This window comes from Aotus nancymaae, unplaced genomic scaffold (assembly GCF_030222135.1).
Source record: "Aotus nancymaae isolate 86718 unplaced genomic scaffold, 86718_ANA_hifiasm-v0.15.2.pri h1tg000059l, whole genome shotgun sequence".
In the NCBI taxonomy this organism is placed as follows: Eukaryota; Metazoa; Chordata; class Mammalia; order Primates; family Aotidae; genus Aotus; species Aotus nancymaae.
Genome location: NW_026988473.1, coordinates 71,450,946 through 71,472,152, shown reverse-complemented (window position 1 = coordinate 71,472,152; position 21,207 = coordinate 71,450,946). Strand labels below are relative to the sequence as shown.

The 21,207-nt window shown below is 35.3% G+C and overlaps 1 long non-coding RNA gene across 2 annotated transcripts in view; it reads right to left on the bottom strand.

Annotated features, from left to right (window-relative positions):
- Positions 1 to 21,207, bottom strand: part of LOC105728928 (uncharacterized) — a 180,746-nt gene that overhangs the window by 94,468 nt on the left and 65,071 nt on the right. For both annotated transcript variants that reach the window (XR_002478748.1, XR_002478749.2), the window contains exon 3: positions 3,903 to 4,025. This is a non-coding gene — a long non-coding RNA (uncharacterized LOC105728928). The remainder of the gene's footprint in view (positions 1 to 3,902; positions 4,026 to 21,207) is intronic.

The following is a 21,207-nucleotide window of genomic DNA, read 5'->3' as shown; positions in this document are numbered from 1 at the left end:
GGAAATACAAAAGATAAATAACATTTACAGTCCCTTCATTTATGACATTAAAATGCAATGGAAAAAATATTTTCTTTCAATAAATGGTGTTTGATTGATTGGATATTAATTTTTTTCAGATTTAGTTATGATTTATTTTATTTTTAATTGACAAATAATAATTGCATACATTTGTGGAGTACAATATAATGTTATATATGTGTATATATATAGTGTATGTGTGTGTATATATACACACACACACATGATTAAATCAAGCTAATTAACAAATCTACCACTTACCTATCACTTTTCTATGGTAAGACATTTAAAATTTACTCTCTGAATTATTTTAAAATATGCATTATTATTGACTAAAGTCACCCTACAGTGCAACTAGATCTGAAAGATTATTCCTCCTGTCTATCTGAAACTGTGTATTTTTTGATCAATAACAGGTCCATATCCTGGCTATTACGAATAATGCTGAAATAAGTATGGCAGTATAAGTATGCTGAAATGAGTATGGCAATGTAAGTATCCTTTCAACACACTGATTTCAATTCCTTTGAAAATATACCCAGAAGTGGGATTACTGGACCATATGGTAGTTCTATCTTAAATTTTTTGAGAAACCTCCATACCATTTCCCACAATGTTTGTACTAAATCACATTTCATCCACCAACCACCTGCTAGGGTTCTCCCTTTTCTCCTCATCCTCGCCAATGCTTACCTTTCATCCTTTTGATAAAAGGCATTTAACAGATGTAAGGTGATATCTCACTGCAGTTTTACTTTGCTTTTCCCTAATGATTAGGGATGCTGAGCTTTACCTCTTAAGCCATTTCTATGTCTTTAAAAGGTATCTGCTCTGGTCCTTTGCCCATTTTTTAATTGGGTTATTTGTTTTCTTGATACTGAGTTGTTTGGGTGCTTTACATATTTTGGGTATTATCAGATATATGCTTGCACATATTTTCTCCCATTTGTTGACAGCCTCTTCACTTTGCTGTTTCCTTTGTTGTTAATACCAGTATTTTAATAAGTGAAACAATTGCACTTTACATGATACACACGATATTCAGTAATTAATTCTAGATGGCTCATAGATCACAATGTAAATGGTAAAACAATAAATTAGAAGTAAACATAGAAAAATTCTCTATGAACAAGGAGTAGGAAAAGATTCATTAAACAGGACCGAGAAGCATTAACATAAAGAATGTTGTGAAATTGGACTTAATTATATTTGTAAATTCCATTCATCAAAAAGTAACATAAAGAAAATAAAAAGGGAAACCACAGATTAAGATATTTGTCATATGTAGATCTGACAAATAACTATTATGTAGAATACACACACACACACACACACACACACACACACACAAACACCCCTATATACTGGCAAATCAATGAGAAAAAAATGTAAACATATTCAATTTTAAAACAAATTTAAAACAGAGAGTTCATTAGAAATATAATACAAATTGAGTCAACGGATCTTTGACAAAGAAGCAAAAACAATTCAATGGAGAAAGCATATAAATTTATCCATAAATGGTGCTGGGAAAATTGGATGTCCACATGCAAAAAACAAGCAAACAAACAAACAAACAAAATCTAGACACAGACTTTACTCCCTTCACAGAAAATTAACTCGAAATGGATTACAGCCTTAAATGTAAATGCAAAATTGTAAAACTCCCAGAACATAATATAAGAGAAAATCTTGATGTCTTTGGGTTGGATTTGGTGATTACTTTTTAGATACAACACCAGTGGCATGATCCATGAACGAAATCATTGATAAGTTGAACCTCATTACTAAATAGTAAAAACTGCTCTAAAAATATACTGTCAAGAGAATAAGAAAGCAAACTAGAGACTGAAAGAAAATATTTGCAAAAGACATATTTGATGAGGGACTGTTATCCAAAATATGCAAAGAAGCCCTGAGTTTTGACTCAGTAAGAAAATAAATATTAAAAAGTAGGTAAAATATCTGAATAGACACTTCACTAAAGTAGATAACAGATAATAAGTAAGCCTACGAAAAAATGCTCAACATCATATATTACTAGGGGATTGCAAATTGACACAACCATGAGATATCATTACATACCTGTTAGACTGTCTAAAATCGAAAACACTGACACTAGATGCTAATGAGAATGTGGAGGAACAGGAACTCTCCTTTACTGAAGGAATGCAAAATTGCACAACTATGATGGAATACAGTCTGGAGGTTCTTACAAAACTAATCATATTTTTGCCACGCTATTCAGTAATTGTTCCAAATTATTTATGGAAATGAGTTGAATATTTACATTCATACACAAATCTGCACATATATGTTTATAGCAGCCTCATTCATAATTGCCAAAACTTGGAAGTAAACAATATGTCTTTTAGAGTGTGAATGGATAATCTTGTATACATTCATTCAACAGAATATTATCCAGCATTAAGAGTTCTGATCTATCAAACCACAAAAAGGTGTGAAACAACCTTAAATGCATATTACTAAGCAAAAGAAGCCAATTTGAAAAGGCTAAATACCATTAAGTAAAATAAAATAAAAGATTCCAACCATATGATATCCTGGAAAAGGCAAAAGTATGGAGATCAGTGGTTTCCAGGGTTAGAGGACAGGGAGGAATGAATAGGAGTAGCACAGGGGATTTTTAGGGCAGTGAAACTATTCTGATACCATAATAGTGGATATTTATCACTACACATTTGTCAAAACCCGTAGAATGTAAATTAAGAGTGAACTCTAATGTAAACTTTGGTTTTGAATTTATAATGACATGTCATTGTTGATTATCAGTGGTAACAAATGTACCACTCAGGGGCAGGATGTTGATGGTGGGGGAGGCTATGCTTATGTGACATGAGGAAGCATATGGGAACTATTCATGCTTTCCACCCAATTGTACTGTGTACCTAAAACTGCTTTTTAAAAAGTCTGTAGAAAAAAAAATCCAATTTAAAAATGGACGAAACCTGAATAGTCTCTTCGTGGGAAAAGGAAAAGAATATTTCAATGGCCAATATGCATATGATAAGGTATTTAATGCCTTACTACTAAATGCACACCAGAATGGCAAAAATGAATGATAAACAAGTATCAGTGAAGACACCAGGCAAATAGAACTCTCAGACACTATTGGTAGAAATGTAAATTCATACAACCAATTTGATAAAGTATTAAGCACTATATTATAAAGCTGAGCCTGTGACTCTGGAGTTCTATTCTTTGATATATAAATCCAACAAAAATAGGTACTTACATTCACTAAAATACATGTAGCGCTATTTGTAGTAGTCAATGGTGGAAACAAACCACATGCCCATCAACAATATAATGGTTAAATTAGGGTATGTTCAATGCAACGTAGTGAAAACACGTAAACCACTGCTGCACAAGAGTCATGGATAAAATTCACACAATGTTATGCTACAAAAATGCAGCATATATTATCTCCTTCTACTTATATAAATTTCAAAAACAGTCAACCCTAATTCATGGTGTTAGCAGTTAGAATATTTGCTAGCCACAGGGAAAATGTAGTGGCTAGGAGAGAGCATAAGGTACTTTTCCAGGATATTGACAATGTTCCTTTATATTTTGTGTAAAATCATTTAGAGATATACTTATATACATCTACTTTTTTGTATGTATATTTTAGAAAATTATACTTTAAAGTATGCAAACTTTTTATGGACTAATTTATGCTTTATATTGAAAAACACTAAAAAGAATTTTAAACATATGTATATGACCATGTGCATGTGTGTATGTATTTGTATATACACCACAAACTTCTGAGTCCAGTTCAAAATCTTAGCACATTTCATGTATTTGAGAGTTTGTTTTATGGATGTAGTCTTTCACATGAAAGCCTCACTGCTTACCTAAGTTGAGCCAGCCTAGCTCTGATCCCTGCTTTATGGGAGCTGGTGGCAGACGGTAGGGAGGGGTTGTTGAGAATGAATCACAGTCTGCTGCTCTGGAATCTAGGCGTTTCACAGCTTATCCTAGAGGCAATCAGAATATACAATGACACGCTTTGACAAACAGACTAACAACAAACTTGAATCATGTTTAGACCCTCAGGTGAAATCAACTAAACATCAAAATGATTTTCTCAAAATTGTTTTAATTTTTACATATTTCATATTAAACCAGTGTCTGCATCCAGATTAAACTTTGAAACAAATGGAATAGTTTGTACATAAAATATGGTTATAAAAATATTTTAACATTTTGCATGATATACTAAAACACAACAAAATGCTATCAGTGATATAAAAAATCTGCATAAAATGTAGGATTAAATAATTGCACTACAAATGAGAAACTACAGTTTTCATCTGGTCTGAACATAAAGCACAAATATACAATGGTAGTTATTCCGTATACAAACATCAGACAGAGATCAGTCCCACATGATTATAAGGTTGTCACTTTCAACCCCCTCTTTCCCCTTCCACTCCCAGAACGTAGGTCTATTTCTATCAAAATTTGGCTTGGGCAGAGGACAGGAGCAATTGTTATATCCTTGCTTGAGTTATCACTTTCCTGCTCCAATTTACGTGAGCATCTTCTTAAGGTCACACGTTAGTTGATAATACAAATAGGAGTTATCTTAGCTCAGAAACACCAAATTAAAAACAAGAACAGAGAAACAAGTTTAGTATGGCCAAAAAAAGCAAAGGCCACAGTAAGGAAAAGTTATGAATCCCTGATGACAAATGCGTCTAGACCATGTAATAATTTTTTTTAATTTGACAAAAAGGGTTTCTTAAAATTTGAATTAAGAATAAAAATGGGCATGAATAACTGCATCACAAACATAAGACCTGTATCAGTTTGGGTTTAAGTCTGTTTCAGTGATTCTGAGCCATTTTCACCATGACTCACAGTGGATGATATCTGTGTGTCTGACATTCTGGGCATATACACATATTTTCACAGAACAGTAAAAGCTTTTGCAAGGAAGTAAACATCCCCACAGAACTATTTTCTCTTTAATGAGGCACTCATAAAAAAGATTTGTTGTGGACATGCGAATAAAATCAGTCCCAAATAAGTATTTACTTTAAAAGGCTAAATAATATTATGACTAAATAGTATTAATTTTTAAAAGGTCTGATATTTTTCCAGACTTCTATTCTACAGGTAATATTAAGATGAACAATATTACATCATTTAAGCATAAGTATGAACATAATTTATTATAAGAATTATAATGGATTTTATAAATTAGATACATTATAATGAATTTTAGAATTTCCTGGCTTTTAACATATCTATAGAACTTTTTAAGTATTAGCTCAGTAGAGTTGCTTTGATTGGCAACAGGCACATCCTTTTGTGAATTTAGTAATAGAAACATACTGCTCATCTCTCTCATTTATATATACTGAAGATATGGCTCTGCAGGAATGCAGCTGATCAGTTGGACTATATTGCTTAGACAGATGTCTCCAATTGAAGAAAACGAAAGGGAATACAAACAAACAATTACAATGTTATTATTGGGATACTCTTGAAAGAACCGTAAGGTTATTTTTTTCACTTCAAAACTTCACAGACACTTGAATATAGCAAAAACAAGGGCTACAGACCTGAAAAAAATACTTTTAAACAATAACACTTCACCTGCTGTGGTGATTTATCCAGTAACTATAAAGTTATCGCATTTTCCAAAACGATTTTAAACTTCTGTTAATGCAGACCTGTTTACAGGATACAGATGCATTGTAGTAGAGGAAGCAGAGCAGTCATTTGGGGTGAGTGAGCTGGGTTCTTATTCAGGCTCTCAAGCTGTACTGACCAAGTAACTACGAATGCTCATTCAATTTTTCTGAATCTCAGTTTTCTTTTCTTTTTTAAAAAAAATTTTTTATTGTACTTTAGGTTCTGGGGTACATGTGCAGATCATGCAGGATTGTTGCATGGGTACACACACGGCAATATTTAAGTTTAAAAATACTCACATGAGTGTTAGGAAGATTAAATGAGACAGATGTTAAATGTTTATCCCAGTCCCTGAAGTAGAATAAATAATCTAAAAAGTAGTAGCTGATCTTGTGATTTGGTTGATGAGAAGGGAGATGATCATTCAGCAGACAGCAGTAAAGGACAGTTTACCATGAAAATATAAGTGATCATGATAGTGACATTTAAAATGGTTTGTTTTATAGTTTTGCTCCCTAGATTCTGCAATTCAACAAGCATCACAACTGACTTCAAATACCTTCCAAGGCAATGGCCACATATTTATTTCTGCCTCCCAAATGTTTTTCATGTTTCCCATTTATACAACGCTACCCTAGAACTCTACAGGGAAAGGTGTTTAGTAAAACATAGCCCCCAACTTAACCAAGTCTCCATGGTCTCCACGGCAAAACTCAGCCCATGCCAGAAGTTTTCCTGACTCTCCATGTTCAGTTGAATGTTCCTTGCTGTGACTCTCTTCCATCTGGGACATTTCAAAGACATTCTGTGAGCACAAATTAGCTCTTCACATTTTGGTATGGGGGAGGGGGAGCTTGCATAACTATCTATTACTCCTATTAGTGTAAGGTCCGCCACTTTGCCAACTATATGGCACATGGAAGGAGTTCAGTATACGCTTATTGAAATAGAATGAACAGAGACAAGGAAAAATGAAAAGGACGTTTGGTAGAGGGTAATTCTCTCAATGAATATATATCACAGAGTCAAGAGTCAAGACTCCAGAAAGCAGCTAAAATCAACAATCAAATTTAGCTCATTTCAGTTATGATAGAAAGGTAAAAATAGAGTCTAAGTATGATTGACTTATTTGTGCCTGATAAACATGTTTATAAAGAGAAGAGAATGAAGAATAAAGTAATGCCATAGAAAGCAATGATATTGGAAGAGTCTCTACTGGAAAGCTACTGCTCATGGAGTAATATTAGTGCTTTCTGGAGAACTTGCCCAAATTAATGTACACATAGAGGCCCAGAAATCTTGATATTTGTTTGCTGCTCAACTCTTTCCTCAAAATTCTTGCAAGCACATCAGTAACTCTAAGCCATTTTCTCTCCCTCTTCCCACCCTGATACCCTGTGCCCCATATTCTTCCTGCTCTGGATGTCCTTGTTCTTCCTATTTTTCTCCTTTTCAATTACTTTAATTCCTCATTCTAGAGGAAGATCAATCTGGTTTTAAATACTGACTCCATCGTTCATTCATATAGAACTCAGATTCCTCTTCTATAAAATTAAGAATATTTTCTATTGCAAAGGTTAACAACTAATTTATTGTGAATATTTACTGAGTGTATATGTAAATGCCCCTCGTTTCCTCTGAGTGTATATGTAAATGCCCCTCATTTCCTTCTTCCCAAGACAAAAAAGATAAAGATTAGGGGCTATCTGCTGTTGCACCATCATAGTCTTTGAGATATAACCTGACACATACAATATTCTCCTGAGAGAAATTCTAGCGACTACAAATCCCTTTACTCTTTTTGTTGTATGTTTACCAACAAAAATATACAACAAAATTGATTGGTTTTCCCCGTCTGCTGAGTCTCACAATTTCTTGATGTCTCTCCATTTTTCTTCCTTCCCTCTCTGTTCCTTTTTCCCCTCTACTTTTCCTTCCCTTCACGTCCTCCTTTCTTGATCATGTACCAGCTTCCCACTGCTGATCTAACAAATCACCACAAACTTAGTGGCTTAAGGCAACATATTTCATCGTACGGTTTTGAAGCCAGAAGTCCAAAATCAGTTTCACTGGCTAAAATTAAGTGTCTGTGTTCCTTTGGGAGACTCTAGGGAGGGAGACACCCTTACTTTGCCTTTTCAAACTTCTTGGAATGCATTCTTTGAATGTGACTGTGTCCCCTTCCTCCAACTTCAAAGCCAGTAGTATAGCATCTTCTCTCCTCTATGACCTTTGCTTAGTTTCTTATATTTTTTCCTTCTGATTCTTCTGCTTCCCTTTTATAAAGACCTTTGTGATTATCTTGAGAGCACTGGGATAGGCCAGCATAACATCCACACTTCAAGATCCTTACCTTAGTCATACCTACAAAATCCTTTCATTAAGTAACGCATTCACAGGTTCCAGGGATGAGGACATGGACATCTTTGGCGGATGTTATTCAGTCCGTCATTTCCCATTTCTTCACATTCATCTTACTTTCCCTCTTCCCCCATTTCCTCTAACCTTCCCTGGTCTTCCTTCCTGGTGACACTCTTATAGGAACACAGTCTATCCTCTTATTACGTGCAGTAAAAATAAGTGACTTTCATTTTGTCAAACAAATCACAAAGTGTAGATGAAGAGAATGGTCATGTTTACTCAATTAAATGATAAGGTAGAAAATCTCAACTTTCAAATACACAGCTGGCTGGATGTTCTCCTATGTTATCTCTGGAAGTTTGTTTAGGTGATGATCAACCACACTGTGAACTGCTTGTCTGTGATAATACTTAAGTTAAATTATGTTTTTCTCTTGCTACCATCTAACAATTTTTTATACTTTGTCTCACTCATTTATTTCAATATTTGAAAGTCTTCCACTATTCTTACAGCCATCTAGTGTTGAGAAAAGATTATAGATTAGAATTCCAAATAACTGGTATCATATTCTAGTCTGAAACTCACTAGCTATGTGGCTTTGGGCAAATTATTTTATTTCTTTGAGCCTCAGTCCCCTCACCTAATTAAAGGATGAAATACTTCATTTGCTGTCAAAAAAGTAAGATAATTCATCTAATACCTGAAAACCATAATGTCCCAAGAAAATGGGAAACAAGAATATTATATTTGAGGCTTTCTGGTAAGATTGTTGCAAGGGCTAAATTAAATGATGTATGTAAATTATGAGGTAAAATACTGCTATTACTGCTACTAATAATAGTGGTAATAACTTACATGTATTGAATAGGCCCAGTAGAGAGTTGTATCATTACATGATATATGATATGAAATTATGTAAGTAACATATGGCATATTAATTATATGAGCATTGTGATTTTACCAGCCTTGAGAGTGGAGTAATGAGGGGACCAACACAACAAAGAAAGAAGTTTTGCTAATGTTTTGTCAGTAGGGTGTCATTTTCAAACTTCCCACATATCTACCTATGAGAGACTTTTGTAGAATCTTTGGTTAAGAATAATTAGCTTTATCTTTGGAGCAAGAGTTACTCTCTCAAAGCCTACATATATTGCTGCATGTGGGAAAGATAAAGGGAATATTTTTACCATGATCACGACCACCACACCCTCCAAAGCTCTACTAAGTTTATTTGCTCAGCCTTGGTAGCAGAGGGAGTGGTAACCGCTTTGCACTGAATATGAAGCTATCCCATGGGGCAGCACCCATTTATAGGAAAAATCACTGTATCATTTAATGTAAAGGGTTTTCATATTATGCTTAGATATTTTTAATAAATTCTACAAGGATTTTAGGTGAGTGAAGTCAGTGAGGGTAGGTCACATAGTAAACTATACTTATCTAAAGATTTAAGAGCTATACACTTTACGAGTACCTTTAATATAGTAGAAAGACGGTTTAAAAATACAGGATCAACTGGAAAGTTATTCTATTAAGCAATGAGTTATAAACTTTGAGGAGGCCTAAAAATTGAGTTTTAGGTCTCCAGGTTTTTATTTAGAGCACTGCCTTATTTACATGATCATGCATCAAACAGAGTCCTGCCTTCTGTTTCCAATGTTTTCATGTATTTCTGCAAATTCTGTCCTAGGTCTGAAACTTGGGACTTCAGGTTGCACATTCACCACCCAGTGGTTGAAACCTCCCTCTCCAGCTCACTACCTGTTTCATGCTTGCTGGTGAAGCGTGAGACACAATACTCTGTGGTGGTTTTCTGAAAAGAGTGCAGAGGGAAGAAAGGAAACTAACATGTATTGTCATTTTCCATGAGTTGGGTACTTCTGGGGTACTTGACACTTTCAGTAAGTTATTATTTTTAGTCCCTCTTTCTCCCTTATAAAAGCAAGATTATTTTCTATTTTAAAGATGAGGAATAAGAATCAGAGAAATAATTTACCTAAAGTCACACAGCTTTTACATTTGCAGAACTGTTATTTGATTTCAGATCTTTTTAACACTCAAAGCCCATTCTAGTCCCACTCCTCTACTCCCCATTCTTTTCTCACTCCTTCCTATTCATTCATCTACCCATTAACATTAAACATTTTCTATACACCCGGCTGTATTCAAGACACTAAAGATGTATATTAAATAACATTCAGCCTGTGTCCTAGAGAAGCTCAGTGTTTAGTCCAGATGGACTGGTTATAAATGAATTACTATATTAGAGTGAGTGCTACTTAAAAATATGTGCTTTATAAGTAATAGTTTATTCATTAATCAAGATAAAGACTTATTTTAAAGTAAATTTTATTTATCAAAATTAGCTCCTTCAAATTCAGGATAGTTTTTTAAGTGATGATAGCAGCCATTTAGTCCATCTTCTTTAAAAAATTGTAAACATTTACTGAGTATATTGTGTCAAGGTTTATATATGGTATACTGAATCCTTGCACAGTTATTTGAAGATCAGTATTATTCATCTTATTTTTTAGTTTTTATTTAACTTTTAAGTTCAGGGGTACACGTGCAGGTTTGTTACATAGGTAAACTTGTGTTGTAGGGGTTTGTTTTAGGGATTATTTCATCACTCAGGTATTAAGCCTAGTACCCATTAGTTGTTTTTCCTGATCCTCTCTTTTCTCCCATCCTCCACCCTCTGATAGGCTCCAGTGTGTGTTGTTCCTTTCTATGTGTCCATGAGTTCTCATCATTTAGCTCCAACCTGTAAGTAAAAACATCCCATATTTGGCTTGCTGTACCTGTGTTAATTTGCTAAGGGTAACGACCTCCGTCTCCATCCATGTCCCCACAAAGGACAAGATCTCCTTCCTTTTTATCATTGCATAGTATTCCATGGTGTATATGTACCACATTTTCTATATCCAGTCTATTACTGATGGGCATTTAGATTGATTATATATCTTTGCTATTGTGATTAGTGCTGCAATGAACATATGCGTGCATGTGTCTTTATAATAGAACAATTTATATTCCTTTGTGTATATACCCAGTAATGGTATTGCTGGGACAAATGGTATTTCTCTTTAGGTCTTTGAGGAACTGCCACACTGTCTTCCACAATGGTTGAACTGATTTATACTCCCTTCAAATATAAGCATCCCTTTTTCTCCCCAACCTTGTCAGCCACTGTGAGTTTTTTACTTTTTACTAATAGCCACTCTGACTGGTGTGAGATGGTATCTCACTGTGGTTTTGACTTGCATTCCTCTAATAATTAGTTATGTTGAGATTGTTTTCATACGATGAGGGTCCTGGGAATTTAACCTTATCAGTGCAGTCTGTTGTACATTATTAACTGAAGAAAAATTGATGCCCTTTTAAGACTAGGAAAGAAAAACAAGTCAAATGAGCCAAATCAGAAATGTAAGGCGGGTGCCTAATGATTTCCCATTGAAACTTTTTCAAAATTTCCCATGTTTGATGAGAGGAATGAGCAGCAGCATTGTTGTGGCGGAGGACTCTCTATGAAGTTGTCCTGGGTCCTTTTCTGCTAAAATTTTGACTTTCTAAAAACACTCTCATAATAATCAGATATTATCACTCTTTGGTCCTCGAGAAAGTCGACAAGCAAAATGCCCTGAGCATGTCAAAAAACTGTTGCCATGACCTTTGCTCTTGTCTGGTTTTTGTTTGCTTTGGCTAGACCACTTTCACCTGTTGGTAGCCATTGCTTTGATTGTCCTTTGGCTTCAGGATTGTTCTGGTAACGCTATGTTTCATCTCTGAAAAAAATGCTTCGGTATCTTGATTTTTCATATATTAAAATTTCCATTGAAAGCTCTGCTTCTGTCTGCAGGCTGATCTGAGTGAAACCATTCTGGCGCTCTTTGAGGGCATAGTTTGTTCAACTTTAATTTTTCAGTCAGCATTGTATAAGCTAAGCCGACTGAGACTTCTATGGTGCAAGCACGAAGAAGATGACTTTTTTTCCATGCAAATGAGTGTGGATAGTCTGCTGATGTGGCCTTTATTTTCAATATTGTCTTGTCCCTTCTTAAAACAAGTTATCCATTTGTAAATTGCTGATTTCTTTGGGGCATAATTCTCCTAAACTTTGTATAAAGTATGAATAATTTCACCTTTCTTCCACCACAGCTTCACCATAAATTTGATTTTTGTTCTTGCTTTAATTTTAGCACAACTTCTGTTGCTTAGATGGGGGCTCCTTTTGAACTAATGTCTTGGCCTTATAAAATATATATGATATATAAAGTGAGATCCTTACTTTAAATTATAACATATAGCTCCTTTCTTCAAAAAGTTCCATAGCTCCTTTCTTCAAAAAATTCCAACTCATTATGGAAACAGCTCTGATTTGTAAAATAAATATTTTAAAAAAAAAGCTTTCACATTTGACTCAGAAAATAAAAAGTCCAGATGTTACTTATTTTAGTATCTCTATCAAAATAATTTTAAGTTTTTCTTCATTTGTACTATTTTCCCTGCATTATTTTAAATTGGCTTAGTGCAACAATTAATCAGTCACTCAGCAGATAACTCCATATTCTATTTACAAAGATTTGAATTCATTTTAATAATTATGTAAGAATTTTATTTATATACTTCCTTATAAACTTTAATACCATACAGAAGTATACACAATGAAAAGTGGATGCCTCACTCTATCTTATCCTCTCAGTTGTCCACCCTCTTCTCTAAAAGTAATTAGTGTTAAGAGTTTGATATCTATTACTCTGTAAACTTTACATACATTACATATAAATATAACTTTACAAGTTAGAATTTTTACAGAAATAGGGTCATTTTGTTTATGTTATTTGGTAATATTATCCTTTCACTTAATTATGTGTCTTACGAGTTTTTCTTTTTTTTTTTTTTTTTTTTTTTTTTTTGAGACGGAGTTTCGCTCTTGTTACCCAGGCTGGAGTGCAATGGCGCGATCTCGGCTCACCGCAACCTCCGCCTCCTGGGTTCAGGCAATTCTCCTGCCTCAGCCTCCTGAGTAGCTGGGATTACAGGCACGCGCCACCATGCCCAGCTAATTTTTTTTGTATTAGTAGAGACGGGGTTTCACCATGTTGACCAGGATGGTCTCGATCTCTTGACCTCGTGATCCACCCGCCTCGGCCTCCCAAAGTGCTGGGATTACAGGCTTGAGCCACCGCGCCCGGCGTGAGTTTTTCTAAGGCAATATAATTAGATTTCATTGAGTTAAAGTATGTTGCTTTATTGATGCACATTTAGTTTTTTTTTTTTTGAGACACATTTAGTATTGTTTTTTTTTTTTTTCTTGTTCTGTCGCCAGGCGCCAGGCTGGAGTGCAGTGGCACAATCTCAGCTTACTGCAACCTCTGCCTCCCAGGTTCAAGCAATTCTCCTGCCTCAGCCTCCCAAGTAGCTGAGACTACAGGCGCACGCCACCACGCCCAGCTAATTTTTGCATTTTTAGTAGAGACGAGGTTTCACCATGTTGGGCAGGATGGTATCAATCTCTTGACCTCGTGATCCGCCCGCCTCGGCCTCCCAAAGTGCTGGGATTACAGGCGTGAGCCACCGCGCCCAGCAGTATTGTTCTTATTTATAATTACTATAATTATATGATGAAAATCCTTATGATTCCTTTTTGTAGTATAGTACTTTTAGACATTGGCCCATCAAGCATCTATTTTTTAGTAATGGAATCTAAATCACCTTTGTTAGAATCTCCTCCATCTCCCTTCTAAGTAATTCAGGGAAGACCTTACCCAGTTAGGGTAGAGTATGAGCTTTAGACCGATGCCAATTAAAGTATTCCATACCACAGACACATAATTGGTTTACAGATGGACATATGATCCATTTGACCTATACACACCATGGTTTTCTTTTAATTTGGAAGAAAGAGAGACAATATTTTCTGCTGACTCTAAGCTTGTTACAATACAATGTTGAAAGAACTACAATCTTTCTGCCACTACCATGAATGAACCTGTCTAGGAATGGAGCCAAAATAGCGGAAGCAGAGCCAAGAAGCAGAAAAAGAAGTAAGTCCTGTTGACCTATTGTTAATCCCTGAAACAAGATGTTTCTGATGCCAGCAAGAACTAGCTTTGGTCTTTAAAATGATGTGAGCCAACAAATTTCCTTTTGCTGCCTAAGCCACTTTGTTAGCTTTTCTCTCAATCACAGCCAAAAAAAAAAAAATCTTACTGACGCTGATAGAGACCTACAAGTATAATTGTCAGGCCACTTAAAGGTATGTGCAATTAAAATTATTATATATATTGGCAAATTGCACTTCCACAGATGCTACCAATTTAAACAATCACAAACTTCCAACCATCAAGTGTCTTAACTCTGCATACATTTCTCCTATTAGATCATTTATGATTTTTCAGATTATCTTCATATATCCTATAAATGTTCCCTTTGTTTATTACAGAGTACATACATTTCCTTTCAAACCACTCTTTTTCTTGACACATTATTTATAAATAATCATATCAAAGTTTTAAATTAAATTTTAAATTGTTAAAATCTAGGGACATCTGCTAATTATTTTCTTTGTAATTGACAGATTAATTTTTGTCTTTAGAGAATCTTCTCAATAGCATATAAACATTTACAAATTTTTATTTTGTTTTTTTCCTATTTTTGAAAAACGTTTTGTCTGTAAATAATTTGAGTCACTCCAAATAAGCTATGCTAGAATCATAAAGGCTTTCTAATTTAATGTGATCCCATTAATGAAATACCTTTCTGGTCTTCAGAAGCAATCTGCTTGACAGGCTATCCTCCTGGAACAACTGGGTTCTTGGAAGAACACACAGGCATGAGTCCAGAGCTCCTTGGAGCATTTGGTCAACTCTACCACAGAGTAGAGGATCAAAGAGGGCCTCAAAGAAAAGAAATGGCAACCTGAGCCCAAAGTTTCTGGTCTGGGATCAGAGAGTTCCACCTGGATGGCATTGTAGGCCAATGCTGGTTCCAGGCATTGGAGAGTAATTAAGAAAATTTTAAAGAAGTTCACCTGCCTCAACCAAGTACAGATAAGCCTTGATGATCTAGATTTCAAGACATATTTTAACTAGTTCATTTACAAACAATGGTGCACATTCTGCACACGTATCCCAGAACTTAAAGGAAAATTTAAAAAAAGCAGCAGCAGTGGTTCTCAAGCTATGCTTACTGGGACCAATGCACTCTGAAGATAAATTTGAATTATTTCTGTTATTCTCCAGTTTGATGGGAAATGATAGGAAAATTTTGATGATACATTTATCAAAAAGTTTTGGTGTTCTTTTATTATGTTTACATACTAAAATGTATAAAAAACATTGTATTAAGATAAGAGTGGTTAGTTGCAGCAATAAACAAATTTTGGTGGCTTACATTAATAAATATTTACCTTTTTCTTGTGTCATAATTCAATGTAAATTACTGTAATTATGCTCCACATAATTACTCAGAGACTCAGAATCTTTCCTTCTTGTGTTGCCTCCATATTTAATAAAAGATCCCAATAGGACAGAGAGTATATATATGAAAAGAGTATACGGGAATCACTCAAATGGTTTTACGAGCCAGCCATGGAAGTGAACCACATTGCTTCCACTCAATTACACTGGTCGGAATGTAGTTCATTGCTCCAAATTTATTTGTAAATATCAGGACATATAACCCTCCAATATGTCTAGGAAGAAAATGATATAAATTTGGAGAGCTTATAGCACTGTCTCTAACACAGATGATCCCTTACCAGAATATGAACCTTTAACTGTTTTAAGTTTGAAAATAAGTATATTGTGGTGTGTTCCAAAATTATTGTGACTTTTAAGAAATTCACTAGTTCAAAAAAGTTTAAGGAACAATGAACCAAATATTGGAAAGTTCTGTGAGTGCAGTACCCCCAGATTACATGTTGCCCTATAGGAAGCATAAAAAGATACAGATGATCATTAAAAAGTCAGGAAACAACAGATGCTGGAGAGGATGTGGAGAAATAGAAATACTTTTACACTGTTGATAGGAGTGTAAGTTAGTTCAACCATTGTGGAAGACAGTGTGGAGATTCCTCAAGGATCTAGAACCAGAAATACCATTTGACCTAGCAATCCTATTCACGAGTATATACCCAAAGGGTTATAAATCATTCTACTATCAAGATATATGCATATGTATGTTTATTGCAGCACTGCTCACAATAGCAAAGACTTGGAACCAACCCAAATGCCCATCAGTGATAGATTGGATAAAGAAAATGTGGCACATATATACCATGGAATACTATGCAGCCATAAAAAGGATGAGTTCATGTCCTTTGCAGGGACATGGATGAAGCTGGAAACCATCATTCTCAGCAAACCAACACAAGAACAGAAAACCAAACACTGCATGTTCTCATTCATAAGTGGGAGTTGAACAATGAGAACACATGGACACAGGGAGGGGAACATCACACACTGGGGTCTGTTGGGAGGAAATAAGGGAGGGACAGCGGGGGGTGGGGAGTTGGGGAAGGATAACATGGGGAGAAATGCCAGACATAGGTGATGGAGAGGAAGGCAGCAAACCACACTGCCATGTGTGTACCTATGCAACAATCTTACATGTTCTTCACATGTACCCCAAAACCTAAAATGCAATAAAAAAAAGAAACAAAAATCTTTTACAATTAGAAGGCATTGAATATTTTTATGTAGGAAAAGACTGAATTCTAACCCTTTCTTTCTGATTTGCATTCCACAGATGAGGTGTTTATTCTACGAGACAGTTTTATGTAATTTCTTTCCTATTACCATGTTTATAAATAATTATAAACCATTATTTGCAAAGTATATTTTAAATTTTTACTTCACAGTATTTTTTCTATTCTGTGCCTTAACTTTAATAATAGAGTGATCAACTTGAAACCATGATTTAGATTAAGTAAGATTTCCAGCATAATGATCAAAACATTTTTTTACTCCCCAGGAATTGTGCATAATTCTTACATGGCCACTGTTCTGAGTTGATATATAACTTCAGTAAGCCAATAGAGGTCCACAGGGGTCTGTTGAAATGGAATAGCAAGAGATTATTGAAGAAAAGGAGATCACCATGGAAACTATGCTTCTTCCTGGGTATTGTATCTGAAGACTTTATGGAAACACTTATATACGTGGAACAAATCATAAAAAGTTTGAAAAGCGGTGATTTTAATTTTTTAAAAATCTGACAGTACTCAGAGAAATCCAGGAAAATACATTTCCTTAGCTTACTAATAGAAAATTTTTCTTATAAAAAAAGGGAGGAAAACTTTTATCAGAACTTCAATAGGCTCATATATTAAGGAATCATAAATAGTCCCCCCAGTGCATAAAATGTCTTTAGAATAAAATCTACCCTATAGCTTTCTGTACTGTCTGGTTTTTACATAATTAAGAACTGTTTTCTTAAAGATGTTTCATTTTTAACATTTTTATCAATTCTGGTGTTTTCATGGTAGAAAAAGGGATTTTTATAAACAGAACTCCAATTCTAAATTTTGGTTTCTAGGAAGAAAACATTTCACTTACTATGTCTTTACTTGTAGTTAAAAGGAAACACAAATCACTTCCTACTGGATATTTAGTTCTCTCAAAATCCATATTCTAAATCTTTATGTGCTGAGAGTGGATTATTTTTCTATTCACTACCAAATGTTAAGTTTGTTCTAAGGAAAAGGGAATGTAAGAGAAGAACATGAGAAGAGAAATAAAAAGATCTATACACTTTTGTAGAGTTTCATAGCCTGAATTCTTTATGTGCACAATGAACAAACTTGCTCAAATATTAATAGGATGCCAAATTTCTAGTTGAACTGTATAGAATATCAGCCCATTTACCTGATATCACATCACTAGAAATTCTTTACCAGTTTCGGCAGGCAGAATGGTGGTCTAAAGATGTCCATTCCCTACTCCATAGAACCTATAAACATATCACCTTATATGGCAAAAATAAATAAATAAACTTTGCAGATCTGATTAAGGTTGAGGAATTGGAGATAAGATAGTTATCCTAGATCATCCAGGTGGGCCCAATCTAACAAACAAACCTCTAGAGAGATGCAATAGTAGAAGAAGTAGACCTGTCATTGCTGGCTTTGAAGATAGAGGGCGGGGGCATGAATCCCAGATGGCCTCTAGAAACTGCAAAGACCCTCAGTTGACGGTCAGTAGCTGAACAATCAGAATTAGATCTTCCTTAGACCCTCCAGAAAAACATATAGCCCTACGAACAGCTTGATTATAGGCTGGTGAAACACGTCAGATTTCTGGCCTACAGAACTGTAAGAGAATTTTTAAGAAATTTTTGTTATTTAAAACCACTAAGTTTGTGAAGATTTGTTATAGTAGCAACAGAAAATGAATACACCAGCATTTCTGTCAAATTCAAGACTTTTCTGAACTGAAGATGTGAATTTTAGTTTTCTCTCTAGCCCAATCTTCTACTAATGCCATATCACAAACATCTGCTCCAGTTTAGCTTTCAGTTCCCAGAACATATTATTATTTTTTAACTGCTTCTGCTCTGTATTTGTCAGCTTGGGCTGTCCCATAACAAAGTACTATAGACTGAGTAGCCTAAACAATAGTCATTTCTCACAGCTCTAGGGGCTGGGAAGTTCAAGGCCAAGGTGCCAGGACATTTGATTCCTTTTGAGGACCTTCCTGGCTTTCAGAAGCCACCTTCTCACTGTGTTCTCCCATGGTGGAGAAACAGAGACCTCTTATCTCTTCCTCTTCTTATAAAAACACTAAGCTTAACATGGAGGCCTCACCCTCATGAACTCATCTAAACTTTATTGCCTCCCAAAGGCTCCACTTCTACATCCATAATATTGGGAGTTAGGGCTGAATTTTGGAGGATACAAACATTCTGTCTATAACTCACTCATTGGCCCATGTTATTTCTGCCTTGAATGAAAATGCCATGTGCTTTGTAGTGACCACAAACCTTTCCAGATGTAGCTGACCATACCCTCTCTTTTAACCCAAATAGATGTCCTACTTCATCTGTGATATCACAACTATAACACATAATTAATAATAGGATTCAGACTTTAAAATTCTCCCTAGCAGTTATCACAAATATTTTTGTCAAGAGGCATCCCATTTTGTAGTGAAATATGTCTTTCTTAGTCAACTTAAGGTAGATGTTAAGCCACCAGGATCTGGGTTTCAGCTAGTGTCGAGGTTTTAGAGGAGAGAAAAGGCTTATTTGAATAATATAGGAAGCATTTCTGAGAGACCCATAGGAATTTAGAAAGAAGGGAGAAAAGACCAGGGTAACAGGAGAGGGGAGCAAAACAAGATTGTGTTCTGTGCTGTTGTATGCTAGTTCTCTTAGCCCGCAGGGGTTCCTGCCTGGATGTGTAAATAAACCATCTTATTTCCAGCATCATTCAATTTTAATCCTGTGGTGAATATATAAATGATATTTATTGCAAGGATGAAGAAATAACATTTTATTGTTATGTTGAAACTTTCTATTAAAATTTGAATCTGTTGCCTAGCACTTGAACAATGGCGTGCCATTAATTTCTCAATTCAGGGCCTTTTATTAGATCAATATTAAGAAAGATACATTATGGCCAGAAACAAACACCATTTTCTTAAGAATACTTTGCTCAGAATATTTTCAAACAGAATTTCTTTGCAGCAAGAAATGTGCCTTTGACATAATTTTCAACAGTCAGTTGTGAAGCAAGAAGCACAGTGAAATGACTAGAAGGGTGATGGGATTTAGGACATGCTACTCCAAAATCTCAACACCTTGGCATTTGAAGAAGCAGCTGAAGCAGAAAGGTCATTTTCACTTTTCCTCTGCCCTTCTACCCTAAAGTAGGCCATACAATCTCAGAATAATTTTCTCATCTTTCCCTGAAGTAGGTCATAAAACCTTCATGTAAAGGTGCTCTCTTAATACCCGGAGGAAAGGAATATCCTTGTCTCTGAAGACACAGGGACACAGAGAAGAAGCTGAACAAAAAGACCCTTCTAAGTCTCCTCCAGTTTATTACCATTCAATTGAACATGTTTATCCAATTGTACTTCTCCATGACTGCTCACTTTTTCATCAAACTTAGCATAAAAAAATAAACAGTTTAACTGTTTCTTTAGGTCTTCATTTCCTTATGAAGTTTCCCGTGTTAAGTAAGCCTTATTAAATAAATTTGTATGCTTTTCTCCTGTTAATTTGTTTTTGTTAGTTTGATTTTCAGACCCAGTTAGAGACCCTAAAAGTGTCCAGGAAAACCTTCTGTCCCCTACAAGGACACTTCTGTGAATTTCAGAGCTCAGCCAACCACTTCCAGGTAGTAGAGTTCTCAGAAAGACCCAGGCTCTGTCCAAAGCTACACATGGCAGGGTTTAATCTAAGGATCGAAGAGATACAGCAACTTCAACCTCATATGAGTTTTTAGAATTTATTAAGTGGAAACTACCTTCCCTCCCCAGCAATATACTATCTGTTTTTCTTACCTTTTCTTTTAATGGCATTAGGTTCAACTTGAGTGCATACAGGTGTAATAGCTGGCAAAAAGGTAAAGTTAGCATGTTTCCCAGATGATTCAGCCAAACAGACAACAATGGAAACAGTTTATCTTTCAACATTCCCACTCATTTAGGCATGAAATGCCATTCTAAATACTGCCTTTAAGTAGTCTAAAGGCTCTGAAATAGTGGGAAAAATAACTTATGACTCATTTTTATTTTAAGTGGTATGACTTCTATGATGTCAAAATCAGTTCAATCCATTTTTATTAACTGCCATGTTACATCCTGAAGACATTGAAGTGAGCCAGACACAGCCTCTGTATTTAAGGGGTCTACAGTTTAGTTGGGGAAGGGGTCAGAGAAGAAAGGCAAGCAAATAAATGTTCTTTGGGGTAACATGCTAAAGTTAGGCTCAGTAAGGGGTGTCTAATTGTTATTCTCATTTGAAGGAGGGGTAGGTAACTCCTATAAAGATTGTCTATACTTTTTTCAGAGGGAAAGCCAAGGACAGCATTCTGTGTGAATGCCCCTCTCCTTGAGGGGAAGGGGGGACCACACCCAGACCTGAAACTAATTGGCATAGCCTGAAATGCAGGCTCTTATAACCGGCTCGGTTTTATTGTGTATGTTT